Below are 19,187 nucleotides of genomic sequence, written 5' to 3' on the forward strand. Positions count from 1 at the left end.
TTTTCCGAGACATATCTTTGAAATAAATGTAGTTCAGATGACATAATAATGAGTAATACCAAGATTAATGGGTAATAAATCTAAAAACAAGTATATTTAGTGAATTATGCGATCAGTTAGATGAATTACAAATTGAACTGTCCCACGGGCTTCTGTTCGTTATTTATTACTTGTGTCAACGAGTACAAAATTGAAAAATTCTTTACATTTAAACGTATTAAGTGGTATTCTATATATACCCATATGATAAGTGTTTTAACTACCGTTAAGCTAACTTTTAAACAGTCGTTGTTTTAAGAGAAATAAATGTTGACATCCCATATATTTCGAAAACCTTTATAAAATCAAATCTTAACAGTTTATACATTCTAGTGGGGAGAAATTAGGTGAGAAGCGTTAGGAAAATATTGACAATAATGAATTGATCTAATTAGACAATGCAAGCCTGACTTTAGCACTAAATTATTAAAAGTTTTACGTTATCCTCAAACTAATAAAGTTTGGATTAGAATTTTTATAAAATTTCTCGCAATTTGGTGTTCCTTTTGGCATAGGCCTCCCCCAGCTCTCGCAAATTAGTTCTATCATTGGCAATTAGGGCCAGTATGTCCTGCTCATGTCATCGTGTTTTTGGACGCCCCTGTCTTCTGGTCCTATCTCTTGGAGACCACAGAGTTGCTTTCCACTATCAACTTTGCATTTCAGCATGTAACCTGTCTAGTGTCTATCTCCATTTTAAATTGTCTGTATGAGCTAGTATATCCGTTACTTTTGTTTTTCTTCTAATATCCGAGTTTCTGATTTTGCAAACACATGGGAAAATTATTGTTCCCTGGGCTGTCTGTAATCACCAGGTATAATATGGGTTACATGTGACAAAAATAATTTGACAGGTATAAAACTAATGTCCGTCAAGCATCATCACGCGATCTTTAATTAAAACTAAAGTTCTTCTACATAATACCGCGTCAACAGCTATCACAGGTAGGGTGGATATTAAAGGCGCTAAATCTGGTACAATCTAAAAAATAATTTATTAAATTTTAAATAACCTTTGAGGCTTTAGAAACCTAATATCTCCATTATTTAAATGTTAGAATATTTTACAAATGTTATTTTTAAATTATTTAACTTAGATGTATCGTTTACCAAATATGTAAATTACCCTCCAGCTTTCAGGAAATAGATAGAAAAGCGAAGTTGTATATAGGATTTCATTATCAATTCAGTAACTTCCGTTGATACCTCGAAACAATTATCAAATTCAAATTCAAAAATCATTTATTCACGTAGGTAACATAATGTACACTTGTAATTCGTCATTAAAGAAATAAATATTAATGCTTCTAATTTTACATTTACTGCCAGTTCTCAAATCAAGGGCGTAGAACGGAAGAGAAGAACTGGCAATAAACTCTCCGCCACTATATTTATTATCTCACTAGATAGCTTTCTGCAAATACCTATTTAAGCTTCCTAGCTTACAGATAGCCACTGCATAAAAGCCTTAAAAACTTCATAATCAAAATAGTATTATTTTTATTCGTTACTATATAAGTATTACAGAATATACTATATACTATATAAGTATTATAGAAATATAACATAAATCAATATATTATTCATAAATGGAACAGGATATAGCCATTACAATCGAAATATTTTCATATAGACAATTAAAAACCTTATTTTAATTTTAATGTAGACTACATAGAGAAATGTCACTGAAATAATTGTCACCTTCAAACCACCGAAAGCATTCTTCAGTCATACGTTAACTATTTTCTGGTATTTGTAGAAAATATGATCGGGATTGCACACAACTGTAAATCTTATATTATACAGCCGTAGGGATAAATTCCTTTGAGGTTAACAAAGAATTGTGTCAAAGGATCAGTGGTGTGTTGTGATGGCGTTGACGAACTTAATGACAATGGTTTTATTTTGGGAGTTAATTAGACGATCTTTTAAGATTCCATCTCCTAAATTGAGGAAATGAGATGGCTGGACGAAAACAGAATAATCTTCTTAATTCTACAGTCATTATCAGGTACTACGCGCTATTTTGTTTTGTCTTGATTTTTGATTAATTAAAACTGATATTTTAAAAAGATATAACGCAATTATTGTATAAAATACTAGCTGCCCCTGCCTACCTTTTTAGTACATACCAACATGGAGCATTTTGCTATGCTACCCCAGAGAATGTTCAGTTTTCCGGAATGAAAACTTTTTAGATTTTTCTGAGACTTTTTCTCTATTTAAACCTGAAAAATAGGGGTTGATCGAATAGGGGTAAAAGTTAGAGCTTGTATTTATTTTTTCACCAATGGACTTTCTTTCTATGTGCGCATTTAACATTCACTCGAACGGTAAAGGAAAACATCGTGAGTAAACCGGCTCGCCAACCCAAGAAGTCGACGGCATGTGTCCAGCACAGGAGCCTGATCACCTACTTGCCTATTAGATTCACAAATGATCATGAAATATATACAGAAATCTGAGGCCCAAACGTTGTAGCGCCACTGATTTATTTTAATTTTATCAATTGTATTTTTACACTATAATATGTATTAGGAAATAATGAATGTAATAGGAAATGAGTGCCACTGTAGAGATAGGCCATTAAAAGGACGAGTAAAATATGGATAGTTCATGAAGTGTTAGCAACAAGACATCTTGGAAACAAACCTAACTATAGAACCTATAGGAATTCATGAGTCATTGAATCAATAAAAATTGGTCGTGAATAATTTATTTTGCTTAGGAGCTAATAGCATTCATAGTCGGCGCCAACCAAATTTATGTTGATATTTAAGATAACATTTTTCGCCTTTATTGGCTCGTGGGCGGTAAATGCCTTTTTGCCAAAAGGCTTTTGGGTTTGCTGAGAGATTGGAGGATCAATATGATAATTATATTGCTTTATCAGGGTTGGATCAAAGTTATTATTATATTTTTGAATAGAAATCACGAATTTAAGACTGTTTAGTTTGATGGAGTTTTATTTATTTTCGGTTTAACCACAGTTGCTAAGTTTTTAATATATTTATTTTACGTTTACCGAACTATCCTACTTTCTAAAGATTATTAGGGCTATTTATATTTATTATATTTATATTTAATATTTACTTATATATTTGAATAACAATTATATTTTTGCCAAACAATGTGATTAAATTATTCACTTGTCCCGTCGAATACACTTAGTAACGTAACGTTTGCTTCTTGTCTTTTTCTTAATGTTAGTATTTCTAACCCTATCTCTTTTGTTCATATTTAGTAAATTTCTCACCATTTCTCTTTAGCAAACCTAATTTTTTTTTAACGAGGGCCCAAGTTAATAATAGTATTCTGATAAAAATATTATTATATATGTATATAAAAATGTATTAACGTATGATTGATGGATATAGAATGTAAGTAAACTAATTGAAAATGTGTATGCGGAACCAACACTTTCCAAACATTTTCTTTATAAAGAATCGAGTCAGTTCATAAATTATATTATTTATTGATAAATCGCGTGCTGACGTTAGGTGTGACTACTAGACTATTATCTTATTTATTAACTTTCTGTCTAGATATTAAAATGGCGAAATTCCGGTTCAATAAATTTGCAATTGCTGAAAATAAATCACATAGTTTTCGTAATATAGGAACTGAAATGATTCGGTATTTTTAAGTTGCATATTTGAACTTGTCAAATAATATGTACATGTTCTTCAGCCCTATAAACTGTTAAAAGCATTTAGAAAACGTTTGCCAAACCATATAATATATTATAATAATTCATAACAAATCTTATGTACGCATTTTATTTATGTCTTCGTATATGGAGATAAAAAATAATAAAAGTTAAAAAAATGCCCTCTCTGACTCTCTCATCTTAGAGTAATAAAATTGTACATATATTTCTTTTTAATGTATGTCAATAAGATGTGGATAAACTAACTCTTATTGTTATATGGAAATTCAAACTACATACATTGTTTTCACCAAATCCATATTAAAATATTTAAGTTGACGCCCATTCGACGGTACATCTTTGATAATGAAACGAACTCAATACAGAAAGTTCAAACAATAAACATCAGAGCGAAGTCTAAACTTTTATTTAACATTTAAATAAAGCATTAATAGAGCGAGCGAACAGGTGCACTATCAAATTCCTGAATAATAAGTGTTTTATCTTATACGAGTATTTGCATTTAAGGCCGAATAACACTAGTATAGATGAGTTTTGTTTAACCTGCTTTAAACTATTGATCTTCAGCTAACAAACTTTATTTTGTAGATTGTTGGTTGTTTTATAAAAAAAATTGATTACTTTTGGAGGAAACAAGCTTACGTCAAGTCTAAATAATTTGGCGGCGTTAAAATTTTAGTTTGTTTTAAAAATAGAACGGATGGAAAATTATTTAACAAATTTGCGTTGATACGTTAAACATTTTTTATGTACCAAAGATAGATAAAACAAGTAAATATGTAACTAAAACCGGATTCAACTTTCAAGAACAACAATTATAAATAAATGTATTACCTACATACAAACTAATCATCCATGCATGCAAACTCATTAACTTATTAAATGAATCGTATGTAAAGATACCACAAACTATCCAAAATATATTCCATTGCATAGCAAACATCGCTTGGTCGTAACACGCTCGATTTGAGAAAATAACCGATCTCGATTAAGATATTTTCAGCTATAAAAGGTTTATCATCTGATTGGTATCAGAATTAGGGCGTTTTTTTATACCAATGTTTCGTTTACCAATAAATATTGACAAATTATCAATCGTTTATTTTTATACGAAAATAACACGTTTCAATTTAGTTCTGGTTGTGTTATAAGTCGGCGATATTCGCACGTAATGAAGTCTGTTGTGATCCGATTTTCACAAGGAAATACGTATTCTTGTGTCTAGTTTACTTATTTTTTATACGTAGTTTCGTAGTGCAGGCTTATAATAATACCATTAGTTGTTAAATACACTTGTAAACACATTTTATATAGTGCAACGTTTTGTTGATAATGAATTTCAGCCAATCATAATACATATTGAAAAGATTATACTTTAGGCTGCATTTAGATTTATTCTGTACGTGAAATGTCGCGTAGAATATACGGTTTCCGGCAAGTCATAGATTAAATAGTTTTAGTTTTTCTCTTTAACTAGGGTTGCCTGGAAGAGATCGCTTATTAGCGATAAGGCCGCCCGTTGCATCCCTTATAATTTTTTTTGTATTGTGTTTCATTATTTGTTTTTTGCAACGTGTAAATAAATAAAATAAATAAATAAAAAAATAAATACAATTTTAAAAAACAATACAATTTTTCGAATTGAAATGAAAAAACACCTCAATAACTTGCTAATAAGGACGAGACCTCAGGATGAGCAGGGCGGGTTCGCGCGTGATCACACAATCTTAAGTGGAGGTCCAAATACTTAGTTGTCCTGCCCTCGGGGCTCTAGGGTTGAACGAACCAAAGTTTTTTGCATATACTGTTGCAATAAATTCTGTGAGATGTTAAAGTTATTACTATTTATGACAATGAATTGACATAATAGACTTCGGTGAACAAATTGTGTTTTTAGTTAATTGGTGCATTTAGGGATGTACTATGATGATGGTGGTTAGAGACTTAAATTGCGGAAATGTGTTGATAAACATATGAATATGAAGAAAATGATATGAAGTGAAAAAATAGTAGATGCTTTACATTCCAGATAACGTCCGTTTCCGGTTCATAGGAAGCTGAGGTACATGGAACGGTTAAGATGTAGAGTGTTATGTTTTTCAACATATTTTTCATTATAGATAATGGTGCTTATATTATTAAAATATTTTTTTCATTTGAACTATAAACTCAATCGTCAATCGGGGTTAGAAGTTTATGTAGTTAATAAAAGCGTTTCACACCATAAAAGCTCGTATAAATGGATGTCCACAAAATCATTTTATTTCGCAATTTTACACTTGTCACTCATAAAAATGTAATTAAATAGGAATGTGTGTCGGTTCGATGACACGACGCATCAATTTGTACAAATGTAAAATCACTATCGGAATCGTAAAAAAGTCGTAAAACAAGCCGACACTATTTTTTATTTGGCGATTTAGACTAAAAGTTTGATATTTATATATCATTTTGATTAAATTTATGATTTTTAAATGGACTTGTGATTAAGCTATTTGTCAACTTCAGTTTCACTCACAGTTAGTTGAAAATAAGTTTCGTATAAATAATATTAGGCAAAATTGCAAAAAAAAAATTTTATTAATGTTTTTATATAATTTTTTGGCACTTGTACAGTCTGGGGACAATTATAACAGGTTGACATATTTCTTCATCTGTGTTATTATTCCCTCACTTTAGAGGCATGTCCCAAAGACCTTCTCTGCGTTGGTTATTGGTCTAAGGATCCTGAAATGCCGGCTTCCTTAAGATGTTTTCTTCGAAGTGATAATCGCGCATAGAAATTGAAAAATCCATATCTAGGAATTTACATTGTATTGAATTCTGTGTTCACTCATGAAAAAAAACATACTATTTAGTTTCCAACACTAGTATGTAGCCGACATTATTAACTCAAATATAGCATAAGTTCATTGTTATTATGAAATAAATTTAGAAATCTTGGACAGTTTCGACTTTCATTTTCCGATATTAACATACATTTCAACATAGTGTTATTACTTTTATCACTTCACAATATCAAATATCAGCTGACTTGGCCTAGGATCACGGGGAATTAACGATGTGTGCTGGGAAATGTCCGAGACACAATAAAAGCGCAGTAATGTTTAACTGTCCACAATCGATCAGAGACACAATATCGTAAATCAATGCTAACTCTATCTATTACTAGTGTTTGAGTTTGGTATAGCTTCGATTTTGCATGAAAAATGTCATTGTTAATTTTTTTATTGTAACGTCCTACTTGGATACTTGGTTTAAAATACTTGCCAACTTTTTTGATGCAAATATCGTCAAAGAGCTTTAGGTAAAATTGCAGCATAACTGCTGGATATTTTGTATATTATTGAAAGATACTTACAATTTGGTGTCCATCTTTTATTTTTTAAATAAGTTCTGTAACATTCCCGCCATTCAATTATGTTCAGTAATTTTACAGAAACTATTTTTTTAACATGTTTCTATCATGTAATATTCTGCTGGTGCTATTTACGTTTGTCTGTATTTATAATGTGTCAAATTAAAATATCTGTAAAGTTATAAAACTTATGTTCATAATAATATCTATGTTTCATAATAACATGGTTTAGCTTTATAGCGTTTATATTTTAAACCTTACCCTAACATACCCGTGTCATGTGCAAATCAGTAACGGGAAAGAATTATAGCCCAATCACAATGCCCTTTGCTAAAGGCGAGCCCATCCAATCAATTTTACTAATCTGCCCTATTATCTGATCATGCAAATATGTGCATCATCAATCACACTATTCAATGCTAATTTTGTGAGTACGAGATGTAACGAGTGACATACATTACCTTTATGCATTTGTACTATATGAAAACAACTGTTTAGGATAATAATATTCGCCAGGTTGATTCAGTCGCTTTGGAGACTTCCCAACAACCTTACATTCTGTGTAGAAAAAGAACATTTCTACGCGCATTGTATTAACATACAGAATCTCCCTCCAGATAACTCTGGAGGGAGATTCTGGGTGCCAACTTTGTTAAAACATCTAAGTCGGGACTTAGTGCTCAGTGTGACTTTGGTACGTCGAAATCGTGTTGGATTTTGACATGCAGAAGTCATAGGTCCTGAATGTGAACCTTACTCTAGATCACTATCTGCCCAGCTATCATTGAAACGTAGAAATGACCAACAACAGTAAAGGGATTTTGTTCTTCCAAAGACACTTAAAATAAGTACTTTACGTTTAACTGTCCAACGCCATCCGTTAAAACACCTTTATAAATCGTTAAAACCTAATCTAAAATTAACTCCGCCATAATTACGTTAATTTAATTTAGAATAGATAATTGTTTAATATTAATTACTTAATGCGTTGAGCAATAAAACGTCGAACTTAAAAAGTTTGATAAAAAGCTTAGAAGAAATAAGGATTTTTACGAGTAACAAATGAGCCGCGATGTAAACACGAGGACAGATTAAGTAATAAAACCTACGTTTTATTGTTACACAATTTTTTAGTGGAATTAGAGTACCGTTTCAAAATAAAAGTGCCGAAGATATTTTACTCCTCTTAACTCAAATTAACTTAGTTTTTTGATACCATGGTATCGATGTTATAACTATTAAAAGTAATCGTAACTATGGTAAATACCGTACTAACCGTCCATGTTCTTTAATAGGATAGGACCGAAGGACTATTTTTAAAGGAACTTAAATGGTCTAAAACTTGACACCATAATGAAGTTATCTCAACAAGATGCCTAATTTGATTGGGAATATAGTTTTATCAAACAGAATAAAATATTGTTTCAGTTGGAGCGTTTCAAAATTTAAGAATCGCCTGAGTTTTTTTGTAAATGAAACAAATATTCAGTGTATTAAAATGTATGATTTTCCTTCATATCCGATATTTTTTGCTGTTTCAGCTATCATTCTATAATTGCGAATAAATGATGTATATATATAATATAACTAAGCACATTTTTTTGTAGTCAAACAAAAACAGAGTGACTGTCTTGTTATATTACTAAAACTAAATTCGTCGACGGAACCCCCATACTTTTACATACTATCTTAACGACAAGATTTGACTATATTTTGTGAATGACATCTGAGCGTAACTTGCGAGTGTTTTGACCAGATTTTATGGTAAGTTTAAGCTTCTTTGTGCTAAGGTCGTAGCTTTAAGTATTAACACGGTGTATCGTAAAACTTGGCATTTTATTGTCTTCCAACGGTATCTAGGAATAGCACTTTGGAGATTATAATTGAGAATTTTATAGAACGTGGTAAATAAGGGAATTTAATTGTTTTAAACGCTGTTTGTTTTATGTTTTATTAGCAGCTACGTTCGTAGAACTCAAAGGTTATTGTGGAATTAGTTATATAATTTAGATAGCATTTTGTTATATTATAATTTATAAAAAAGTCTTCCTTCATCGTTGAATCTCAATTCTCCTAGTGTATTTAAACCAAAAGTTTGATACCGTATTAAATAATATTTATTTGAGGCCCATAATGATTAGAATGCCCAGAAGCCTATTAATAAATATCGCAGATAAGACACTAAACCTTAGTACAAGTAAATACGCTACTTGTGAATTGCATAATGAAAAACTGATTGTAAATAGCATCTTTTATAATTAGGTCAGTCCATTATGTCGGTGACAACATCGTATTTGCTAACTAAGGGTATATTGGAATCCATTACATCATTACATAAATGGTAAGCTTGAGTAGTCTAATCTGAATAAGCTTAATTATTGCATGTTAACAGTATCTTAACTGTGTAAAGTTAACAAAAGGACATAATACAAAAGGACCACTTAAGGCTTTATTGATAATAGCAATAAACTTAATAGCCCATACTTTTACTGATATGGTTAAGCGATCGATATAAACACGAGAAAGTACCAATGACTCAAGATAATAACATTAAATCTAAACTTTTGTTCCTTTTTCACAACTATGGGCACTTCTAATTTAAATCCTTATTAGTAGCAAGTAATTGTGAAGAAATAGACTTAGTTTTTTAATACATAATCTAAGAAACATTACATCAGTTTAGACTGTTAAACAAATTCATTAAGTTGCATATATAATACAATATTAGTGATCCTACACTAATATTGTATTCATAATCCTAGCAACTTCATTGATTATAAAACATTAAAATTAGTAAGAGAAAACGTCTATAAATATGTAAACGTCGCCTCTCAGTAGTAAACCACTGACACTGACATGAATACGGAATAGGCAATAGCAAATAATATACGGCTAAAATGGCACATTATTAGATTTACAGTGAGCTCTACCCAAAGATAAAGAAAGCTACGCCACTCCAGGACTTAATTTACAAAGAGCTCACCCGTCACTGCTTTCTATGGAATAATTCTTGTTACATCTAGGCTTGTCGGAACACAATAGACTCTGTAGAACCGTAATTTAATTCCTTGTGATATGATAAACGTAAATAAATGATATTTATGGAAATGGACTCTGCAGCGATCGAGAACAAGACGAATAAGTTAAATTTAAACGTTATTTTGGTTTATGAGGTGTTAAGTTTGTTAGGTTAATAATTTAATATCCTCAGACCACACTGGTGGCGGTCCACCCCCGCAATCGTTACATTTGTATAGGAGGAACAGTGCGTGGGCCATAATGCCTCCTTGCAGCACGCCACACTTCGCGGCTGACTTTGTGACTCACGCACCGTGATGTATTTTACAGACAAGCGTTTACTAAATCTATATATATAAAAGAAAGTCGTGTTTGTTACAACACTTATAACTCGAGAACGGCTGGACCGATTGCCATGGTTTTTGATTTGTTGGATTTGTTTCCGTCCCGAATAGCAGAATAAGCAATAAAATATCGGATAAGTTATCGAATAACAAAATTAATTAATTAATTTTACGAATGCAAAAACCATATGGTGCCATCTGTTGACAAAACTACGCATCATTTTACGTCGAATTCGTGTCAGTTCAAGAAATTCCGATCTTGAGGTGAATGAGGAGATGCATAACCATGCTTTGATCCTGATCAAAAGATGTTGGATATCAGAAAGTGCTTAACATGCAGTATCGCATATTATCGTATATTGACGCTAGAGAGAAGATGCCTAATGTGTTTGCCTGATGCCATTCTTCTTTCGCAATGGCAAGCAATAAAACATTTCTGTATTTGCAAAAAAGTTGTATTAATGTAATACTTAACATTAATGAAATCCTAAAATAAGTTAAATTAAAGTAACCACGATATTATAAGGTTGTAGGGCGGAACGAAGTTAGCCAGGTCAGCTAGTGATAATATATTTAAAGCAGGGTTGTTCGTAAAGTAACAAGCACTGAAAATAAACAACCGATATCTATGGCAGTTTCAATAAATACGCCCTAAACAGGCGACCTACTTACGTTTTATATAGCTGACATAATTTTTAATTTAACCTAGTATCTTGTAACATATGAGCTCATTTCTAACTACTGATTTTACGACGGAAAATAAACGTTTTATATTATCTTTAGATTGGCTGTGTATGAAATGGAATTCATGACCTCCATATTAATATTTGCGTCATTATTACGCTTGTTGTACTAGAAGGAATAAAGTGGATAAAATAATAAAATCAGTCGTAAAATGATTCTATTAATATACGACGGAAGATCTAATGTAATTGAAGCTAGATAACGTATTGTTTTGATGTTTCCGTGTATTTTGAGCTGTTGCCAGTCAAGATCCATCAGTTCTTGATTGAACTTGTTTTTAAGATAAATATTGATTTATAGAAGATCACATTAAAGTCTCTTTAAAGGAAATTGTTTTTTTAATAGAAGCTTTTGTAATAGAAGTTATTTAACTAAGAAGAAAACATGTACTCAGGTACGCTCAAAAGGGTTTTATTTCGTCAAAGCTTGTATGTAAATGACATTGAATTTTTGAACAATTTTTTGATGAATGAATTAGAAACAGAATATTTAAATTAATGACCAAAAGTAGGGAAAGGCGCATAGGATGTGTAATATGGATATAGAAAGGGGTTTGATAAGCTGTTTCACACAAGTACAATAAAAAACGCAGTGAGCACTTGTCGTTTAAGAACAGCCAACTGACAATATATGACAGTAGTAAAGTGGAAACGTGTGTATAACATTTGTTCACAAATTGTTTGGTTGTCAGGTTCAAGTCGCCCACGCTATCTGCAAATGATTTGAAACTTTCATCTGATTGTATGTTAGTTATAATGATTACCGAGATAGACAGATTTAAGACCCTTTCGTTGCATACGGAATAATGTTTCATTGCAAATGTAGATAGATAATCGTATTGTAGAAGGAAGTGGAGATTTAAACCATAATTTAATACTTGTATTATTATACATTTTTAGACATTTAAAAAAGAGTGTGAATGTCAAATGTGCAAAAGCGCCCAGCGATAAATGCAATTTCTTGGTGGAAAATTATGAGGTTTTTATGAACTTATTATTTTTGTCTTAAAATTAACTATGTATTATGATTTCAATAAAACAGACTCTCAGCCCCACCTAGTGGATATAAGAAATTAAGCCAAGTCAAAACAAACTAATGCCTGCCCCATTGTGGATGATAGCGAGGCTTCATGGAATAATATTGAATTTTAGGTGTAATATTCTACGTAGACGACATCACGTAGATCACAGGCACGAATAAATTTATTTCCCTTTGCTGTTACATAACCAGAGCTTACATCTCCTTTCGAGTAGTATGTCAACTTAGTTACAAATTGCAGCATTCATTTTAAATTTATTCGCATATTTTACGGCGCTTTGTAAGAGATAAGTAACATTGTTTACAGTTAGACATTGATATTTATTGTGACAATGTTTTGTATTATATAGAAGTTGCCTTGATGGTTATGAATGAAAATTATTGTGGTAGGTTTAAGCAATTAATTGGGAGATTGATCCATGAATCTGGAATTTAAAAAAACTGTTCATTGATCACAATTTTCCAATGTTTAAGTAAAGTATTTAATCTAACGTTTTAGGAACTTTGTATCGAAGTTCGAATTAGAATTATATTTGTTTGAGTTGCATTATATTTACAGTAGAAGGATGTATAACAACACCCTATGACAGAATTAGAGCGGGTCAAACCTTGTCTTCAGGTTTTACTGATTTTCTGTTTTCACTTATATTTAACAGACCTGAAAGTGCCTATGTAAAAAAAATCCTTAAGAACCCAACAAACAATATAAATACCATAATACATAGAACGGTTATTCGCAGGGTCTTTTAAATTCATTCACTAAATTACGCTTTCCAAATAAAAACAAATAAGAGATACATAATTATATTGTAATACAAGTACACGACAGTGTTTAATCTATTTGAGTCTGCTTCTATTTCTGAGAGCGACATGCCGCGCTAACTCGACGCTGATTTGAAACAACACTTCGCACCATTTAGCACGGCATTTAATTGAAATTGGAATATCTAGAATTCATATTTTTCTACTAATACTTTTGAAAGCGTGTAGTCGATACGGTATAATACATTCTTACTGAAGAACCGTCCGGCGTCGGTTCTCACGATCGCATGCTCTGATGATTCTTGATTTTCTTTTTCTCTTTTTGAGGTGCAAGTGAAGGAAGGTAATATTTTTTAAGTAACCACATCAAACATAGTACTAAATCTACGGTATGTATTACAAAATGTTCTATCTATAATGTATGACAAGTTAGGTAAACATAAACGTTACAAAAACATACAATTAAAAGTACAAGATACAAGATCAAATAAAAATACCAAAAATTTTTGTTAAGCACAAAAAAGAATTACCAGCAAAAGGGCGGATTACGTTTAAGATAGGCACTTAACAATGTTTTCTATAAAACCGATCAGCTCACTACCGAATATAATATACAGCTCCAGATAAGTACTATTGAATTGCGAAGAATTTAAAAGAGAGGTGCCGGAACTCCCATGTTAGTTTTTGTAAATTTTTAGATCTTAGTGGACAAAATAATTCAGTTTCTGTTATAGTACTGTAATAAAAACAAGCAAACAATACTTACAATATCAACAAGCGATAATTGTAAACATAGAAAGTCATGCCAGCGGGGTTCGATTCGTTCGATTCGTTCATCGTTCTACATTGTATGACAACTAAAAATATGTTTTATATTGAAGACACATAATGTATGTGCAATAAATTCAACGTTGAAATTCGATCAGTTCAATATTTATTACAGCACTTCGATTCATAATTCGCGAACGACAGATATAAACAAATCGAATTCGAAGAGATATAAATCGATGTCATCAATTTAGATTTTCGAGGAACACTTACGATTTCTCTGTCATTGAGTGCTCATCTGTTTAGTCTGAAATAAATAGGTAACTAATTAATAACTATTGGGGATGTAACAAATAATAATAAAGCCCGTGTATTTCCGACCTTTACAAATAGAGAATATACAGTTTAGATTTGTTATATACATTTTATTTCTCAGCTTTTCAAATATCTCTTACCATGGCATTCTTTCTCCATTCGCTTCCTGTTAACGCTTCTATCTTCTATCCACCTTTTTTTAGCGCACCGTCTTCTCCTTGGTCCTTTTCATTGGATGTATTCATCATAAAGTTAAAGCCTTTATAATTAATGTTATAATTAAATAACAACTTACGAGACCATGCCATGGTCTTAAGTTGAACAAGAGACTAAATTAGTCTTCTTAATCGTGCACTCCTTTCGTGTGTCGTGGTCGGTTTCTGGTCTACATCGAATCTGCGTTCAGGAACCGGTCCTGTTGTTTTTCTAATTGAAACCCTCTGATTAGCAGACGGTAGTAGCGATGATAAAACAATTTTTTTTCAAGAACAGCATGAAATGTTGAGTTAGTCTCCTCGAGGAAACATTCCTACGATGTCAGAGAGCCACCGGTCATTTCTTTACGAAGTAAGAAGTCGTGTAAGTAAGAAGTTTACCTTTTTACAATTTTCTTAACCTACAAAGTAACAATAAAAAAAAATTATTAAATTTTTTTTTTAACAAATTTAAAAATTGGTCCCTGTGGCAGTGTACTTTTAACGCTGGAAGCATTTCCTCGCTGTATTGCGATACTTATTCGCTGTGCCAGGAAAGCACCAGCTAAGAATATATTATTTATGTCAGATATCACTACTAAGCTTAAAGTTTTTCCTTAACAACACCTAAAATTAAAACTCCAAAAAGTTGAAAATATATAGTGACTATTATGAGTAGAACAATCGAAAAAGTTTTGTAAGTATTGTAGTAAGAGGAGGTCTGTTGTCTCTGGTCCTTTGGGAAACAGGTTCTACTCATATAAATATAATTTATATTGATATACAGTAATAAATGCGGTTAGTGAGATTATAGAGATGTTATTCCAATAGATAAACGTCTTCACATGTTTTACCCTTAATAATTGGCCTCATGAAAAGTGTAAAAAACTAGTCCAGATTAAATGTAGACTTATTTAGGTGTTAACAAAGATACCAAGGACTTTCGATTTAAATAAACTACTTAATATTAATTTATTCTATACGGCAGTTGTTCCTGATAATGTCAATTGATAGCTTGCGATATGATAAGAAGACATTAAGAGAGCTTTTGATATAAGATATTCTACGATGAACATATCCAATCTTGAGCTTAAATATAATAGTAGTTTTATCCCAAAGCAAAAAAACATTATGACGTGACCTGGAGACCTTTTTTCTCTCAGGGACGCACTCTAAGCACGTATGTGTAAAAATACCAGGTTATTGCTCTGTACCATCACTTTCTTTGGTTCCCGTCAGATGTCAAATGTTATTTTTACAGTGGTAAAATTGTTAAAATGTCGCTGTGGCCATCATTTGAGAGGATGTGCTCGAAAGCCTATTAGCTGTTTAATAAATTCTACGAATAATTATATTTTAATTATACTGAACCGTTTTTATACAATGGTCTTACATAGAGTGAATTTTGTTTATGGTATTGTGTCGTTTCGAAATACTGCAGTCTTTTCATATAATTAATTTGCAGTTAAAATTCAAAGTAGACTTCTAGAAACAAATTGGATTAATTTCTCTGGCAGATCATTTTTTTTATCGAAACTACTATTTTTACGCGTCTAATAAATAATATAAAGCCTTAATTGATTTTTCGCTGTACGAAGTCGTGTCTATTCTTTTGTTTTCACTGAAACACAACGTACTTCAACAAAGCTAGAGGAGGTGAATGCAATGTTTTTTAGATATTTTTTATTCGTACAAGAAAACGTCATATGTTTTGTTGTCCATAGAATTAGTTTTTATATGTCATTAGATCAATGAACCTTTATGAGAATACCTTCTAAGCCAATCTGCATAAACTCAGAAGTTATTGGCAGTAAGCCTCTTACATTGGATAGAATGCTCTTAAATTAGCTAAGTGGCTTTATCAAACCGCGCCAAAGTCGAGACAAATAGTTTCTACTTTAGGTCTGACAAACAAGGAACAAAATGATGTAATTTTTTCCTCCATTTTTTATTTCTTGAAAAAATTTAGTAAGTAAACAAAAATACATTATTACATAATTGTTGATTTGAGAATATGTTTTAACTGTTAACTCGTTTCTTATTAAACTATTGTTATATCACATACTATTTACATACCTCCACCAAGATTTCCTTCGCAGGATTGAAGATAATTCAACAAAGACCGACTTTATTATATATTTTTTCTCAAACATATTAGAACGGAGCCAACCAAAGAATTATAAAATATAGAAAAATATATGTGATAATGACATAAGAACTTACTAATTCATGAAACTTCCTGGCAACTTTTTGTATCGAAAAACTGGTACGGGTCAGCCAAGCTTCCGCGATACATGAAACACTGTAAAGTTCCACGGTTACAACGGTTCACAAGATATTTTGTTTTGCGAACGACGAGGTCGTATTTCCACAGGAATTGATGCGGTGCGGGTCCTCCCTGGGAGATACGACCTCCAATTGTTTAAAGAAAGGCCTCCTCCCTCTAAGGCCGACAATGCACGCACTAAAATGGGTATCCATGGGCTGCGATGACTGGCCTTTTTAGGCTTCCCGTAGGCTTGTTTGCCCCCTATTCTATTATAAGAAAAAAAACTCATTTTAATGAACAACAACAATTGTTCGTTAATGTGTATTTCGGCTACGTAGGACAAAGTAAATGAGGAATAAAATGTAATAATATTATCTCTTAATAGCTTCGTATAATAGATGCGAATAATCAACACTCACATTCAGTTAACATATTTTGAAATGTCAAGTAAACATTCAATCAGGTTTAACAATAACTTTACAAGAATTTGACGACATTGTGAAATACACCCTCTGTCTGGCTTCTAACGAGTTGATAGAAATTCTCTATGGTATTAGCCGTGAAATTTGTTTCTCAATAATGTAAATGCGTAAAATGAAAATAGAGTCAAACAATTTATTCAATGTGTGGAATATCTGGGTTCGACTAACGTGTCTTGTCCTGAGCCAGATGCAGCAACCGTTATGCAGTCGCAATACCCATCCACTCCCGAACGATACGAAGCCATGGTTTTTACTGCCACCAACACGTCGTTTATCTTGGATTTTATATACATCTGTGATAATTAGGAGCTGCGTTGTGCATTGTGCAGCACGTGGTCCTGGTACGCAACTTTCCGTTGAAGAACTTTCTCGTTAGATACCTTCTGGATCCAGCCTATACGAGGCATTCGACGTTATTACCAAATCTCAAATGTATAATAACTTCTAAGGGCCGGCGGATGTCTTCTTTTACAAGCTTAACAGCCGTAAAGAACAATTGGCCGTATGTAATAAACGAAAGATCGGGCTCGGAGTTTAATAGTATCGAATCGATTAAATAACACAACAGATATATTTGTCAACCCTCTGTAGAGTCGCGATCTTCTTTCTATCTACTTTAATCGACGTGTCTTAATTAAAAGCAAATGTCTTGGGAGGCATACTGGTCACTTAAACGTTAAAGAAATCGTTCCAACTTTTGTCAGATTTTATCAGGGCTTTCCCGATTGACAGTCAAAACCACAGACTAAAGTGCAAACTGATTTTTAGGATTAATTAAATATAAGGTAAGGTTCGGAGATTTACTAATATAAATAAAACAAGATAATCTCAGAGTTTAAAAGCAGTGTCTAGTGGCTTAAGCGTGCGACTATCAATACAAGAGGTCGTGCTTTTGAATCAAGGTTGTGCACAAACAGACTTTTATTATGTGCGCATGAAAAACATTGTGAGAAAACCTGTACGCCTTAGGTCCCCAACTTAGCCTATGTCAGGCACAGAAGGCTGATCATCTATTCACTTAAAAAGATCTGAGGGTAAGACCAACTTTAACGCTACTGTTTTATTCTATAAATAACATTCACATTAGGTGAGGTCTTACACTTATCTTAGTAAATATTATATTAAAGTACTAAATATCCATCATAAGCATTATTATAATGTCTATGAATTGCTAACATTCCTATTTTCGGCTTAGGCCAAGATCCAAAATGATCGATCGGTCTTGTGAATTGTTGGCAACAATGCGTGCCGAGTAATACTAAATCAAATTTTATTACAAACCAAAATTTACACGTGTTTACTTTTTATATTAAATACTTGACAAATAGTTTACCTGATTATGTTGTCGATATTTTTCATTAAAAATATGATTACTTCAACGTTGGGTTATAGTTCCGCGCGATCTCGAAGTTGCGACGAAAATGCATATATAGATGCCGATATCACTGTGGTTGAATTCACAGAGGAGAAAACAGAAAAATCCAACAAATATATATGTTTTAAGATTTTGAAGTAAGACATTAGAAAACAATGTATCTAAAGGTAAATTTATTCGAATCGATCCGTATTTTTTGAGTTTCTTCGTTACAAATATACAAATCTTTCCTATTTATAATATGAGCATATAGACCTCCTAATCACTCTTTATTTATATATCGCAGAAGATAATCAGTGGAAGCAGGCCATATTCACTTCATCTGCTACGCCAATAATGATAACGTTATTATTTCAAGATCACGAAGAAGCACATCATAATATTCAATCAAAACGTTGCTATTTGATTGACTGTTGCTACCATCACTTTTAAACCACAACATAGCTGGTAAGGTAACAAATATCTCAGCCAACTCGTCGATGACTATCACGTGAAGTTGCCCAATTTTACGTTCTATTTTGGTCACGTAGAACTAAGTGCTAACCGCCGCCCATGGACACCGCGTTGCCGGCCTTTAAGGATGTAGTCGTATGTGGTTACCTTCTTCTATCTAAGGCCACTAGGTCGTATCAGACGTAGACATAACATTTATTACTAACAAACACACGCACGAATAAACACACACAATAACAATAATTAAAGAGAAAAAATAAAATTAAAAAAATTAATGGGAGATATAAAATAAAAAAATCCCTTTTCCCTTTCGGTTCGTTTCAAGTGTGTAATGCGTGTGTGCTGCGTCTCAGTCGCA

The 19,187-nt window shown here is 32.2% G+C and overlaps 1 protein-coding gene across 1 annotated transcript in view; it reads left to right on the top strand.

Moving 5' to 3' along the window:
* The window catches only part of LOC125050317, a 156,886-nt gene that overhangs the window by 47,603 nt on the left and 90,096 nt on the right, over positions 1-19,187 (top strand). The gene's annotated exons all lie outside the window — the stretch shown is intronic.

This window comes from Pieris napi, chromosome 6 (assembly GCF_905475465.1).
Source record: "Pieris napi chromosome 6, ilPieNapi1.2, whole genome shotgun sequence".
Classification (NCBI taxonomy): domain Eukaryota; kingdom Metazoa; phylum Arthropoda; class Insecta; order Lepidoptera; family Pieridae; genus Pieris; species Pieris napi.